We start from the raw sequence: 14,106 nt of genomic DNA on the forward strand, positions 1-14,106 counted from the left end.
CAAAATGACATGTGTTGCTACCATATTTGCAATAAGTAAAAGCTGGAAAGAACTTTAATCAGGTTTTCACTAAATGCATATAATGGGAACTCTATATCATTATCTTCTAAAACATGATTCAACTCTCTCTATATCATGAGATGAATATATTTTTCAAATAAATTGAAGCTATCATGAATCCAGACAGTGTTGTAGTGTTCTCAATTTTGTTTTAAAAAAAGGAAGAGAAAACATACAATGAATATATGTGAAAGATACTGACAGTGATACTGAAGAGTCCTGTGGAGGTGGGTTAAGAATCTGGGCATTAAGAAATTAGTGGAGGGAAGTTTTTTTTTTTTTTCCCCTTAAGGTATATTATTTTGTACTTTTTGGATGATTTATTATGTATATGTAATATCTTTTAAAATTATTAAGTGATTTAATGAGATACAAAGAGCACTAATAGTATACCGAGGAATTTTGTTTTTACTTGAATGTAATAGGGAGCTACTAGTCTTAAGAAACGGAGAAGGCAATGGCACCCAACTCCAGTACTCTTGCCTGGAAAATCCCATGGATGGAGGAGCCTGGAAGGCTGCAGTCCATGGGGTTGCTGAGGGTCAGACATGACTGAGTGACTTCACTTTCACTTTTCACTTTCATGCACTGGAGAAGGAAATGGCAACCCACTCCAGTGTTCTTGCCTGGAGAATCCCAGGGACAGGGGAGCCTGGTGGGCTGCCATCTATAGGGTTGCACAGAGTCAGACATGACTGAAGTGACTTAGCAGTAGCAGTAGCAGTCTTAAGAAAGGGGATAAGATGATCAGGTATACAGAGGGAATATCCTGAAAACATTACTAGCATTTGAGCCACAAGAGTCTAGGTGCACAGGGGCTGCTTAGAATAGTGATTCTCCAACTTTGCTTCACACTAAAATGCCTGGAATTCAACCCACAGATAATGATGTAATGGTCTTAGGTGCTGTCAGGGCATCAGAGATTTTTAAACTTCCCTAAATGTTTACAGCGTGTAGACAAGATTTTGAACCACTGACAAAAAAAGGTGTTTGGGTAATTAGGTAATCTCTAATGAGTACATAGTTAAATAATGCCACAGAGGATGGAAAAGAAAAGACAAATTCTCGTACTATTAAGAAGATGAATCTTTAGAATTCATTGATCAATCGGATGCAGGGTGTAAAAGAAAATATGAGGCAACAAAGATTCAGGCAAGAAGGTAATGCCACTAAATGAAACCGGAAAGAACAGCTTTGTGAGTTGAAAAGAAAAATGAGTTTTGTTTTGGACAAAATGCTCAGTTAAATGCTTGTAAGATATACAAGTGTAGTGCCATGGGAGAAATTGACTATGACTCCAAAATGAGCATATTTGAGATTAGAACGTTCTAAGTAGTATCAAACACTGTTATCTGAAATGAAAAGAGAGAATGTAGCATAGGAGAAGTTAAAACAGTATCAACAGGGATAGAAAAACACAAGGGATTGAAGTAAAGAAGACAAACATTCAAAGAAGAATGAAATTTTTAAAAAGGCCACAAAAGTAAGAGGGGAAAACAGAAAACAAGGGTTATCAACAGGTGAGCAAAATGGTAGACTCAAGAAAAGAATTGTTAAGAAAGAAAGGAAGGGAGGAATTGTTAACAGGGTTAATCGCTATAAGGAAAGGCTGGGAAAACTTTTACGAATTTAGCAACCAGAAGCCGACCTTGGTGAGAACAGTGTCCATGGAATGTGTGGAGAGCCTGTTGTGTAGATTACAATGAAGTCCATGGAGTGTGCAGGTAGACATTAGTTTGTGATAGAAAGTAGGTATGACAGGAGGTGAGGAAGAGAAGCAAATATCCTCAGAAGATAGCATCTTTCTAGAAGATGGTATTAAGAATAGGGGATTGGTAAGATTTGATTACTTTTTAAGACTGAAGATATAGTCTTAATACCTTTATGTGTAATGAGGCTGATGACCCAGGAAAACAATGAAAAAACTGATAGAGAAATTTCTTCAAGGAACTCCAAACAGATGGGACCAAGATCTCAGACAGTCTTCAGCAGATGTAGAGACCCTGGTGCTGGGAAAGACTGAAGACAAAAGGAGAAGAGGACGGGGAGGATAAAATGGTTAGAGAGTATCACTGACTCATGGACATGAGTTTGAGCCAACTCTGGGAGATAGTGGAGAACAGGGAAGCCTGGTATGCTGCGGTCCAAGGGGTCGCAGAGTCAGACACAACTTAGCATCTGAAGAACAAAAACCAATATTAACACAGGTACTGACATACTTTCTTCTGAGGTAAAAACAAAGAAGATTTAAAACAAGGATGAAAGTAAGTTTGTTGGAGTTGAAAAAAAGGAACTTTTCCTCTTGCTTTGTAGCCTCTGTTTTTCAGTGAGGCAGAAGAGACTGGCTGCAGTGAGGGAAAAATACTAAGGAAAATGAAGAAAAATTTAAGCTTAAAATAGTTGGGGTAGGGAGAAGCAGAGAGTAAAAGATGACCAAGATCATATGAAGGAATTTTCAGGAAGGCGTCAAATACTCTGATGGCATTAGAGCCCATCAGACACTCTGTTGCTGCTGCTGCTGCTGCTAAGTCACTTCAGTAGTGTCCGACTCTGTGCTACCCCATAGACAGCAGCCCACCAGGCTCCCCTGTCCCTGGGTTGCTCCAGGCAAGAACACTGGAGTGGGTTGCCATTTCCTTCTCCAATGCAGGAAAGTGAAAAGTGAAAGTGAAGTCACTTAGTCATGTCTGACTCTTCGCCATCCCATGGATTAAAGCCCAGGTTCCTCAAACCATGGGATTTTCCAGGCAAGAGTACTGGAGTGGGGTGCCATTGCCTTCTCTGAGACACTCTGTTACCTCACTGAAATGCAAACAAGAGTCTGAGCCTCCAGAAACCTGAACTGCAGTTAGCAGGGCACTAGACCTGAGGGATCTTCAGGGACACTATCATAGCAGTTCAGTTCAGTTCAGTCGCTCAGTCGTGTCTGACTCTTTGCGACTCTATGAATCACAGCATGCCCGGCCTCCCTGTACATCACCAACTCACGGAGTTCACCCAAACTCATGTCCATGAGTCAGTGATGCCATCCAGCCATCTCATCCTCGGTTGTCCCCTTCTCCTCCTGCCCCCAATCCCTCCCAGCATCAGAGTCTTTTCCAATGAGTCAATTCTTTGCATGAGGTGGCCAAAGTACTGGAGTTTCAGCTTCAGCATCAGTCCTTCCAATGAACACCCAGGACTGATCTCCTTTAGGATGGACTGGTTGGATCTCCTTGCAGTCCAAGGGATTCGCAAGAGTCTTCTCCAACACCACAGTTCAGAATCATTAATTCTTTGGCACTTAGCTTCCTTCACAGTCCAACTCTCCCATCCATACATGACCACTGGAAAAACCATAGCCTTGACTAGATGAACCTTTGCTGGCAAAGTAATGTCTCTGCTTTTCAATATGGATTCTAAGTTGGTCATAACTTTTCTTCCAAGGAGTAAGTGTCTTTTAATTTTGTGGCTACAGTCACCATCTGCAGTGATTTTAGAGCTCAAAAAATAAAGTCTGACACTGTTTCTACTGTTTACCCATCTATTTGCCATGAAGTGATGGGACCAGATGCCATGATCTTCATTTTCTGAATGTTGAGCTTTAAGCCACCTTTTTCACTCTCCTCTTTCACTTTCATCAAGAGGCTTTTAGTTCCTCTTCACTTTCTGCCATAAAGGTTAGCAGTAGGAGGTTATAAGCCCCCAAAAAATAACAGGTGAGGGAAGAGCAAGAAACTTGGGATCAGGGAAAGGCTGAAAAAAGGAGGAAGAGAGTTATATGAAGAGTGTGATTGACTTGGATGAACTGGCAGCACAGAGGAAAGAAATAAAAAAGGGATCTCAGAAACAAACAAACAAACAAAAATGATATTGAAGAATGTCAACTCCAGAAGGGGACAGTGTTCACCACTTTGGACCAGAAACATAGCAGAGCCTTAACAAAGACTTACAGAATTACAAAAGCCAACAGAAACTGAGGAGCATGGATAATAAATGAATGAGGGAACCCCTAAGAGGCCTGGGAGGTTTCCCACCCGCATTGCAGTAATGAAATCAATGGGGAGGTGGCTGTGGAGTTTTACTAGAAGAGCTAGAACTCCCTGCATAGGCCAAAGGAGGCTGCTGTAAGTGAGCTCGGTCTGTGAATCAATGATCAGTAAATGACTTCCTCTTTGGCTTACAAAGGAATAGGTCAGGAAGAGCAGCTCTTCTAAAATTCTCTCCAAGAAATGCTGAAACCTCTTTTCCCCTGACTAGGCAGCAGCCACCTCCTTGCTTGCTTCTGATACTCAAGTGACCTTTCCAAAGAGGTGTATGTGGAGATGAGAACTACCTCTTGGTCAATTAGCCCTACTGCTCAGTGTAAGAGACAGCCTTGTTAAATCAGCAGGGCCCTTCCCCTTCCCTCTGCCCAGCTCTTTTTGCAGTAGGATCCTTGTGAGATCACTGAAAAGCTGTGGTAATTCTAGGGAAAAGAAGTATCTAAAAATATTTTACTTTTTCCTTTTAGAATCAAAATTCTCTGCCGTAACCACTCATATATACTTCTTCCAGCTTGTTTGTTTTTTTTTTTTTGGAAGGCGGTGGGGGGTGGGGGGGGAGTGCTCTTATTTTGTCTTTGATTAAAACTGTAATTTTTTTTTTAAAAAGGAGGAATATTTTACTTCTTGCTCAACTCCCAAAACTGAATTCTTTAGAAATGGCTAAAAATAACTCTGGGAAAAAATGTTAAAACACAAACTCTCTCACCTGCCAGAATGAGAGTTGAGGTTTATTTTTTAGCTTGAAAATTCTTTCAGTTGACATATTTTGTATGTCTGCAATAAACAATGTTCTACTGACAGAGCAGGCACTATACTCAGCATCCTATAATTAAGCATTTCTAAAATTTCCATGAATTTTAAATACCACAAAGAGATGCCGAGTTTTATCACATAAAATATAAAACAGCTTATTAACATTTGCCTGAAGAACAAAACAACACCTCCACATTTTAAAAAGAAACTATTTCTTTTCTTAAAAAAAATATCCTCAATTTATATGGTGCCTTTCCTTCTAAGTACTTTGATTGATATTTTCCTGGCTAAAGCGTTTGAGGAGAAGGTGCTGAAATTACCTTCAGGTAATTTAGCTACATCTACCTGCCCTGTATGACTGTAACAAATGGAGTCTTTCTTCCATATTGCAAGCTATTCTCAGAATCACACTATACAATAAATGTGAATATTGATGGAAAAAGCACGTAGGTAGCCATTTCAAAAGCATGTTGCAAAAACAAATTCCCTCCCCTTCCCTGCTTTCTCTAGCTTTCCTCTCTATAAGCATGTTTGCAAATAGATATCAACATCATGCCACAATAAACCTGCTTGAAAATAAATGCAAGAATGAAGGACTTAAACATAATGGTAATTAATGAAAATATTCTGTGTTTGGGTAATTTTAATGTTTTAATTTTAGTCCTATGGTCATTCCCTGTAAGAGAGTTTTATTTGATTCTGATGGTTCTTTCAAGTCTTAGCAATTTTCATTTTTCTTTAGTTTACGTAATTCATTTCTTTTTGTCCTCTGTTTAGATAAATCAGCAGATGAGAGGGATCCTTTTTCTGTCTTTTGTAAATAGTGTGAAACTAAAATATGAACAAATGGCATTGGCATCAATACTTCGTAAAAACAATTCCAGAGAGCAGTGTTTTCCTTTGCTAGATTTTACGCTTCTACATTGTAGCACAGAGAGGACCAGCATTTTGAAGGCAGGTGGTATCCAAGGATGGACAGAACTCAGATTAGATTTATTGTCCAATAGAAGGAAAATACCAAGGGAAAGGGGAAGGCTGAGAAACAGATGTACTATGACGATGAATTTAAGATTTTCCCCAAGGAGAATACATGTAAATACAGGGCCATTGCCAAATATTGAACTAAATAAAAGGTCCAACATTAAGAAGGCAAGTTAAAATTTTATAATAAATCCACGTTGGTGCCAACAGGAACACGCTGGCACTAGTGTACCTCTCTTTTCGATAATTAAAGCCAATCTGCTTATGGAGCTGCTCATCTCTGGATCTCTTAAGGAAGCACATCAAGTGAGCTAAACATAGCATACTAATGATGCATTATTACTCAACAGCCATAATCACTCAGGGACTGGGAAAGGTCTAGAAGCATATTCAATGTAATTAAAAGACTAAAAGGAGCCAGAACAATAAGCAGACTGTTTTGGACTTTGTTTTGCCATCAGGTAGAAAGATTGATAATGAATGTATTCTTCTGGCATTATTAATTTCTTTGTTCAGGATAATAAAATGCATCATAGTATTTCACATGCTTCAAAATTACCAGAGATGCATCTACAGAATTTTAAAATATCCATTGTATCCATTGTTTTATACTGTCTACAAATATAAAGTGGATATGATAAACTAGCATGATAAACAGATATGCTGCTGCTGCTAAGTCACTTCAGTCATATCCGACTCTGTGCGACCCCAGAGACAGCTGCCCACCAGGCTTCCCCATCCCTGGGATTCTCCAGGCAAGAACACTGGAGTGGGTTGCCTTCTCTAATGCATGAAAGTGAAAAGTGAAAGTGAAGTCACTCAGTCGTGTCTGACTCCTAGTGACCACATGGACTGCAGCCTACCAGGCTCCTCCATCTATGGGATTTGCCAGGCGAGAGTACTGGAGTGGGTTGCCATTGCCTTCTCCAATAAACTAGGAATTAATCGTAACAGAGCTTAGTTATCCATCACTGCAATATTTCTCTAAAATGTCGTGTAGAACCAGAATTCTTTCAGGCAACACTCTGTGAGCCACTGCTGAGTCACCTGAATTAGTTCATGAGATACAACATGACTTATGGTAATTCTCATGCAATAACAGCTTTCCTTTCCACCTGCACATGAGGCCAGGTCTTCACAGTCAAAGTGAACCAGTGTGGGTACACTTAAGACAAGAGGCTCCATAACCCCAAGTTATTCATTTATTCACTTGTTGTTGCTGTTTAGTCACTAAGTCATGCCTGACTCTTTTGCCACCCTATGGACTATAGCCTGTCAGGCTCCTCCAACCATGGGATTTCCCAGACAACAATACTCGAGGGGTTGTCACTTCCTTCTCCTGGGGATCTTCCCAACTTAGGGATCAAACCCATGTCTTCTCATTGGCAGGCAGGTTCTTTACCACTGAGTTACCAGGAAAGTCCCATTCACTCGCAAATATTTATTAAACTCCTTCCACATTTCTGTCACTACATTAGACCCTGAAAACAACAATAAAACTCAGTTTCTTCCAACAAGGAATCCCAAGTTTAATGAGTTTATTCCCAGATTTCCAAACTGAAGAAAAAAAGTGGGGGGATGGCTACCAATGTCTCAAAGAGTAAAACTGTCCTTCAACTTCATGGTGGCTCTAAAGCTATAGAAACAAAGCAAAGGATTATTACACTCAAGCAATTTTGTCCATGATGCAGCATATGTGTCCCATTGTTCACTAGTTCCACACTGGAAAGTATAAACATAATTTGCATTGATACAGTAAACAAACGGACACCATCAGTATATCAGGTGCATTACAGCACAATAAGAAAACCACAGGCTTAGAGTCAAAAAGATTTTGATTTGACTCCCACTTCACCCTGCTTATTTAACTTATATGCAAAGTACATAATGAGAAATGCTGGGCTGGATGAAGCACAAGCTGGAATCAAGATTTCTGGGAGAAATATCGATAACGTCAGATATGCAGATGACACCACTCTTATGGCAGAAAGTGAAGAGGAACTAAAAAGCCTCTTGATGAAAGTGGAAGAAGAGAGTGAAAAAGTTGGCTTAAAGCTCAACATTCAGAAAACGAAGATCATGGCATCTGGTCCCATCACTTCATGGCAAATAGATGGGGAAACCGTGGAAACAGTGTCAGACTTTATTTTTTCAGCTCCAAAATCACTGCAGATGGTGACTGCAGCCATGAAATTAAAAGATGCTTACTCCTTGGAAGAAAAGTTACGACCAACTTAAATAGCATATTGAAAAGCAGAGACATTACTTTGCCAACAAAGGTCCATCTAGTCAAGGCTATGGTTTTTCCAGTGGTCATGTATGGATCTGAGAGTTGGACTGTGAAGAAAGCTGAGCACCAAAGAATTGATGCGTTTGAACTGTGGTGTTGGAGAAGACTCTTGAGAGTCCCTTGGACTGCAAGGAGATCCAACCAGTCCATTCTGAAGGAGATCAGTCCTGGGATTCTTTGGAAGGACTGATGCTAAAGCTGAAACTCCAGTACTTTGGCCACCTCATGCAAAGAATTGACTCATTGGAAAAGACTCTGAAGCTGGGAGGGATTGGGGGCAGGAGGAGAAGGGGACGAAGAGGAGAAGGGGACGACACGGCTGGATGGCATCACCGGCTCGATGGACGTGAGTTTGAGTGAACTCTGGGAGTTGGTGATGGACAGGGAGGCCTGGTGTGTGATGATTCATGGGGTCGCAAAGAGCTGGACACGGCTGAGCAACTGAACTGAACTGAACTGAACTCTCTACTTATTGTGCTTTCTTGGTGGCCTGGTGGGCTGTCGTCTATGGGGTCACACAGAATCGGAGAGGACTGAAGCAACTTAGCAGCAGCAGTAGATGGTAAAAAGTATCCCCCTACAATGCAGGAAATCCATGTTTGGTCCCTGAGTAGTGAAGATCCCCTGGAGGAGGAAATGGCAATCCACTCCAGTATTCTTGCCTGGAGAATCCCATGGAGGAGGAGCCTGGTGGACTGCAGTCCCTGGGGTTGCAAAGAGTTGGACATAACTTAGCAACTACCACTTTCACTTTTCTTTGCTTATTAGCTAAGTTATCTTGACCAAGTGACTTAACTCTCTGAGCTTTAAGTATCTCAAATCAAAAATAATATATAAATTAATACCTATGATTATGACAAAGGTTAAATTGAATGACACAAAATAAGTCCCTGTCATTCAACAGGCAATCAACACATGTTCATAAAATTGTGATGTCTTGTGATGTTCAGCATGGATCACACTTACTAAGAACATTGTTACAGAAGAAGGTAAGTTGAAAAAGAAGTAATATTGACTCTCTGGATAATACTCTCTAAAAAGTAACAAGGTGCAGTGGAAGAGGTATTTAGCATGGACTGAGTTGAACTGTGGTGTTGGAGAAGACTCTTGAGAGTCCCTTGGACTGCAAGGAGATCCAACCGGTCCATTCTGAAGGAGATCAGCCCTGGGATTTCTTTGGAAGGAATGATGCTAAAGCTGAAACTCCAGTACTTTAGCCACCTCATGCAAAGAGTTGACTCATTGGAAAATACTCTGATGCTGGGAGGGATTGGGGGCAGGAGGAGAAGGGGACGACAGAGGATGACATGGCTGGATGGCATCACTGACTCAATGGATGTGAGTCTGAGTGAACTCCGGGAGTTGGTGATGGACAGGGAGGCCTGGCGTGCTGCTATTCATGGGGTCGCAAAGAGTGGGACACGACTGAGTGACTGAACTGAACTGAGCATTTATTCATTAGTAGAAACCACACTCAGTCATTGGAGCAGCTTCTTGAGTGGACCTGAGCATCTAGCAGTGTAAAGGAAATGAGTGATGCTTCTTCAGAAAGCTTTCACTACTATAACAGAAGGGGCAGTGGTGGTGGGGGGGGGGGGGGGGGGGAAACAAACCTACTGTTGCTTCTTGGGAATCAGTTTCTCCAGCTTTCTTCCTGTGCTATTTGATCTTTAATTTATGGAGTAAACAGAAAGCCCTGTCTTCAGCGTCACAAATGCTGGACAAATAGTGAGAGCATTGATTTTGGTATCTGGCCAAACTGATGGCATCATTATGTTGACCGAGTATCACTGTCTCTAATAAAAATGCTTTACGAATAATCTCAGGGAAGGGAGAGGACTGGCTGGCTATAGAAAAAGAGAGAAAGAAATGTAGTTGAAGAAATGGGGTTTTCTCTTGGGCCATTTGCCCTCTGTGTTTAAACGTTATGTGATTTTTTAAATGTTCATTTTCTGCTGTTTGTTTTTACTTTCTAAAACCTTGCGTGTTAATACGACCAAACATTAGGCAAGAGACTGTAAATATAATTCAGTTTTTCACATAAATACACATTTTCAATAAAACAGTTTAAATATTCATTAAAATATATGTAAAATATGCAAAAAAACTTTTAATTAATTCTATTACCAAAACTAACAGCATTAGCCAAGAATATAACATATATACTCAGAAAAAGAATGTTATAAAAAGTTGCTTGTCTTTATACCTTCACTGAATCAGGGTTTTACTTCACCTGAAAGCTAATCCAAGTATATAGCCACAACATACAATAATAAATAATCATCACTGGGGCATTAAAGGTCTTAGCTCAACCAAGTATAGATTAGTGATGGAAAGAAAAATAAATACGCAAGAAACTCAAATACACTTGCAAGTTACAAATAAACTCTATTAAAACCATAACATGAAAGAATACTTGTGTAAATAAACTTGAGAAGTAGTATCAAATATAATACACTTTTTGAGATTCTTTGCTACAATGATTGTTTTCTATCATGACATGTGTGTGTGTGTTTGTGTGTGTTTGTACATGCGCTAAGTCACTTAAGTTGTGTTTGACTTTTTGCAACCTATGGATTGTGGTCTGTCAGGCCCCTCTGTCCATGGGATTCTCCAGGCAAAAATACTAGAGTGGGTTGCCATGCTCTCTTCCAGGGGATCTTCCTGACTCAGGGATTGAACCCAGGTCTCCTGTGTTTCCTCATTGCAGGCATACACACACACACACACACACACACACACACACACACACACACACACACACACTATATATATGTGTGTGTGTGTATATCTATATACACACATATACATACATACATATACACATTATACATAAAAGACCTACATGCCACAATTTTACACATGAGTTAGGTTACTTAGCAGGGGCCCAAAACGTCCTGCAGGATATGCACACATAGAAGCCATAAGCATATCTTATTCAACAATAGTACATCTTTGTTTCCTTTCCTTGACTGATTGCTGAGCCACAGATCAAATCAACAGTTCAGTGATTTGATTCATTGCTTGGTGAATCAAAGCATAATGACAAACATACCAATTCACTAGTCTTATTGCCAAGTGTCATCTACCTAATTCATTTTGCATATCACCAGCACATTCACCTTTCAAAATACCAGTTTTATCCTCTTAATATACCTGTAGCAGAATAATTATAACCAAAGGCCTTGTCAAAAAGGTGTATGTTCACATCTCAGCTCTGTCTCTTTTTAGCTTTGTGACTTCCAGCTATTTAACTTTTCTGATTCTGAGCTTCAGTATCCCCGATAAAGTGGGGATAATAAATCATCTTACCGCCATGAGAATTAAATAAGATAATGTATATAATATACTTCACACCGTCATTGGAACACAGTCATTACTCTTTCATGGCATCTCCTTTGATAATGTCATGTTAATGGGACAAAGTTAAGAATTGTCAGCATGAAAATTTATATTTTTTTCCATTTTTTCATGTTCTAAGCTATGCCTATGCATTAGAATCACTTGTGGAGGTGATTATTTAATACATTATTAAATGTCTTAAATCCTAGGCCCCAGTGAATAAGAGCATTATTATTCTGGTCATGGAGCACCACTTTACATAATGACCATCAGGAGGCCCTGCCATAACTGTTCCAGTCCATTGAGTTTTGCCTTCTTTCCACTACCTCTGGCCTTTTACATACCTCACCAAGGCACAATCTGTGGTCCCAGCAATAACAAAAAATATTGCATTCCTAATGATGGGCTTCAGGACAGGCCTCCCCAGGATAAACCATTCTGGCAAGCAGATTACTTCAAGCTGACAATAAGCAAGGCCCCAAAGGCTCAGCAAGGCACTTTGAACTTCCTCTGAACTGCCTAAAAGTATTTCATATAGAAAGTGTGTTCCAGGGAGAAGCTATCATCATAGATAAATATGGTAAAATATGAACTAGGTGTTGGAGGTGGAGGAAACTAGCAAGGTCTCTTTGATCAAAGTCTTCTCTGTGTAGAATTATCTCAAGATGGTCCAACAAACATTTGTTTACCAAATATCAACTTTTTCATCTCCTTGTGAATCACCTTACTTCTTTCTGAAGCCCCAGACCCCTACCACTTTTTTTCAAGTCCAGAATGACATAAATACCTAATTTTCCCCTATTTTCAAAATCCTTTATGCTTGTGTATTCCTTGTTATAGATAACAAATTTGATTTCCTCCTGTTAATCTGCCTTAGATAATTTTCATTATTTGACCAGCCTAAAGAACCAAGAAGGACAGGAGTAAAACATTCCCTGTCCCCACACAAACATACTCTGCCCTGGCAAAATTTTATAACTGATTAGAAATTATACTACAGGCATAAAGGTATATGTGATGAAAGCCAAACTCAAATTCATTTGAGGAATAAAGGCACTGTGTTGGCTGATACAACTGACTGAATGGATTCAGATCCACAAATAATTTTGTTATAAAAGCTCTCTCTTCTTGGTCAGGTTCATACATAGGTAGTAACATGAACTAGGTTGAATGGTGTAATCAAATACTTTATATCCACTTGGAATTTCAAAATGTGACTTATCTGGAAATGGGGTCTTTGCATACATAATTAGCTAAGATGAAGTCATACTAGATTATAGTAGGCTTAAGTACAATGACCAGTATCCTTATAAGATGAGGAAAGGAAACACAGAGCCATAGCGAGGAGGCCATACAATGACAGGCACTGAGATTAGAAGGATGTAGCTACAAGACAAAGAATGCCAAGGATTTCTGGAAGCCACAAGAAGCTAGGAGGGAGTAAGGAAGGATTTGTTCCTAGAGTCTTTAGAGGGTGCACAGCCCTGACATCAAGTTCTCAGCCTCCAGAACTGTGAGAGAATACGTTCCTGTAGTTTTAAACCACTAAGTTTGTGGTAATTTGTTATGGCAGCTCTGGGCTTCCCAGGTGGTGTTAGGAGTAAAGAACTTGCCTGCTAATGCAGGAGACATAAGAGATGCACGTTCCAGCCCTGAATCAGGAAGATCCCCGGGAGAACGACATGGCAACTCACTCTGGTATCCCTGCCTGGAGAATCCCATGAGCAGAGAAGCCTGGAGAGCTATGGTTCATAGGGTGGCAGTGAGTCAAACACAGCTGAAGCGACTTAGCACGCATGTTATGGCAGCCGCAGGAAATGAATATATACCCTAATGATAAGATTAATTTTTGATAGTGGTAGGAAAATAGTTCCAGGTGGCTCATATTTGCACACAGCAGTGGGAACCCAACTTTAATGAGTCACAGTGTTCAAGAGTTGGGGTCATTCTGGCCAGGACTGGTTCCCTGCCCTCCCTCTCTGCAGGGTCATTTACAGTCCCCTGCATAAGCTGTTCTGATAGTCAAGTGTCCCTTTCTTCCTCAGGCCAGTCTGGACCTAGTAATGAGGATTCTCCAGAATGCAAGCACTCCCTAATATGGACCTAAACCTCACACACCATGAGAAGCCTAACACTAGAACAGCTAATACTGACCTTTTCTTCTCAGATTCCACCTCTATCAACTCAGCAATCAGTAGTGAGCAGTACGTGGAAACATCTGCATGGAGATGGCTGGCTGACAGAAGCTGTAACCTTCGGGAGGGGAAAGCAGTCGCATCTAATTATTCTATGAGAGAGACACAGAGGTAATAAATAAACCAACTTCAGTCCCCTCCCACTTTCACTCTCAGGGCTGTCCTTCACATTGTCAAGTCCGCATAGAGGGAGGAGAACCCAGTGAGGAAGTTCACAGAAGTCAGGCTCATAGCAGAGCAGAGAAGGCTGGATTGTGGGTCTGAAGGGGCAAGCAGAGAACACCCAGCGCAGGAGCCTTATAAGCATAATGTAAGAAATGGATGATAGATCTGGTGTGAGATATAAATAGGAAAGGTAAATGGAATGTTTTATTCATCAATGTGTCCATGATTTTAAATTAAGGAAATCAGATGATGAATTACAGATTCAGTCCTTTCAGGCAAGTCTGCCAAAATACAC

The sequence above is a fragment of the Ovis aries genome, chromosome 25 (assembly GCF_016772045.2).
Source record: "Ovis aries strain OAR_USU_Benz2616 breed Rambouillet chromosome 25, ARS-UI_Ramb_v3.0, whole genome shotgun sequence".
NCBI lineage: Eukaryota > Metazoa > Chordata > Mammalia > Artiodactyla > Bovidae > Ovis > Ovis aries.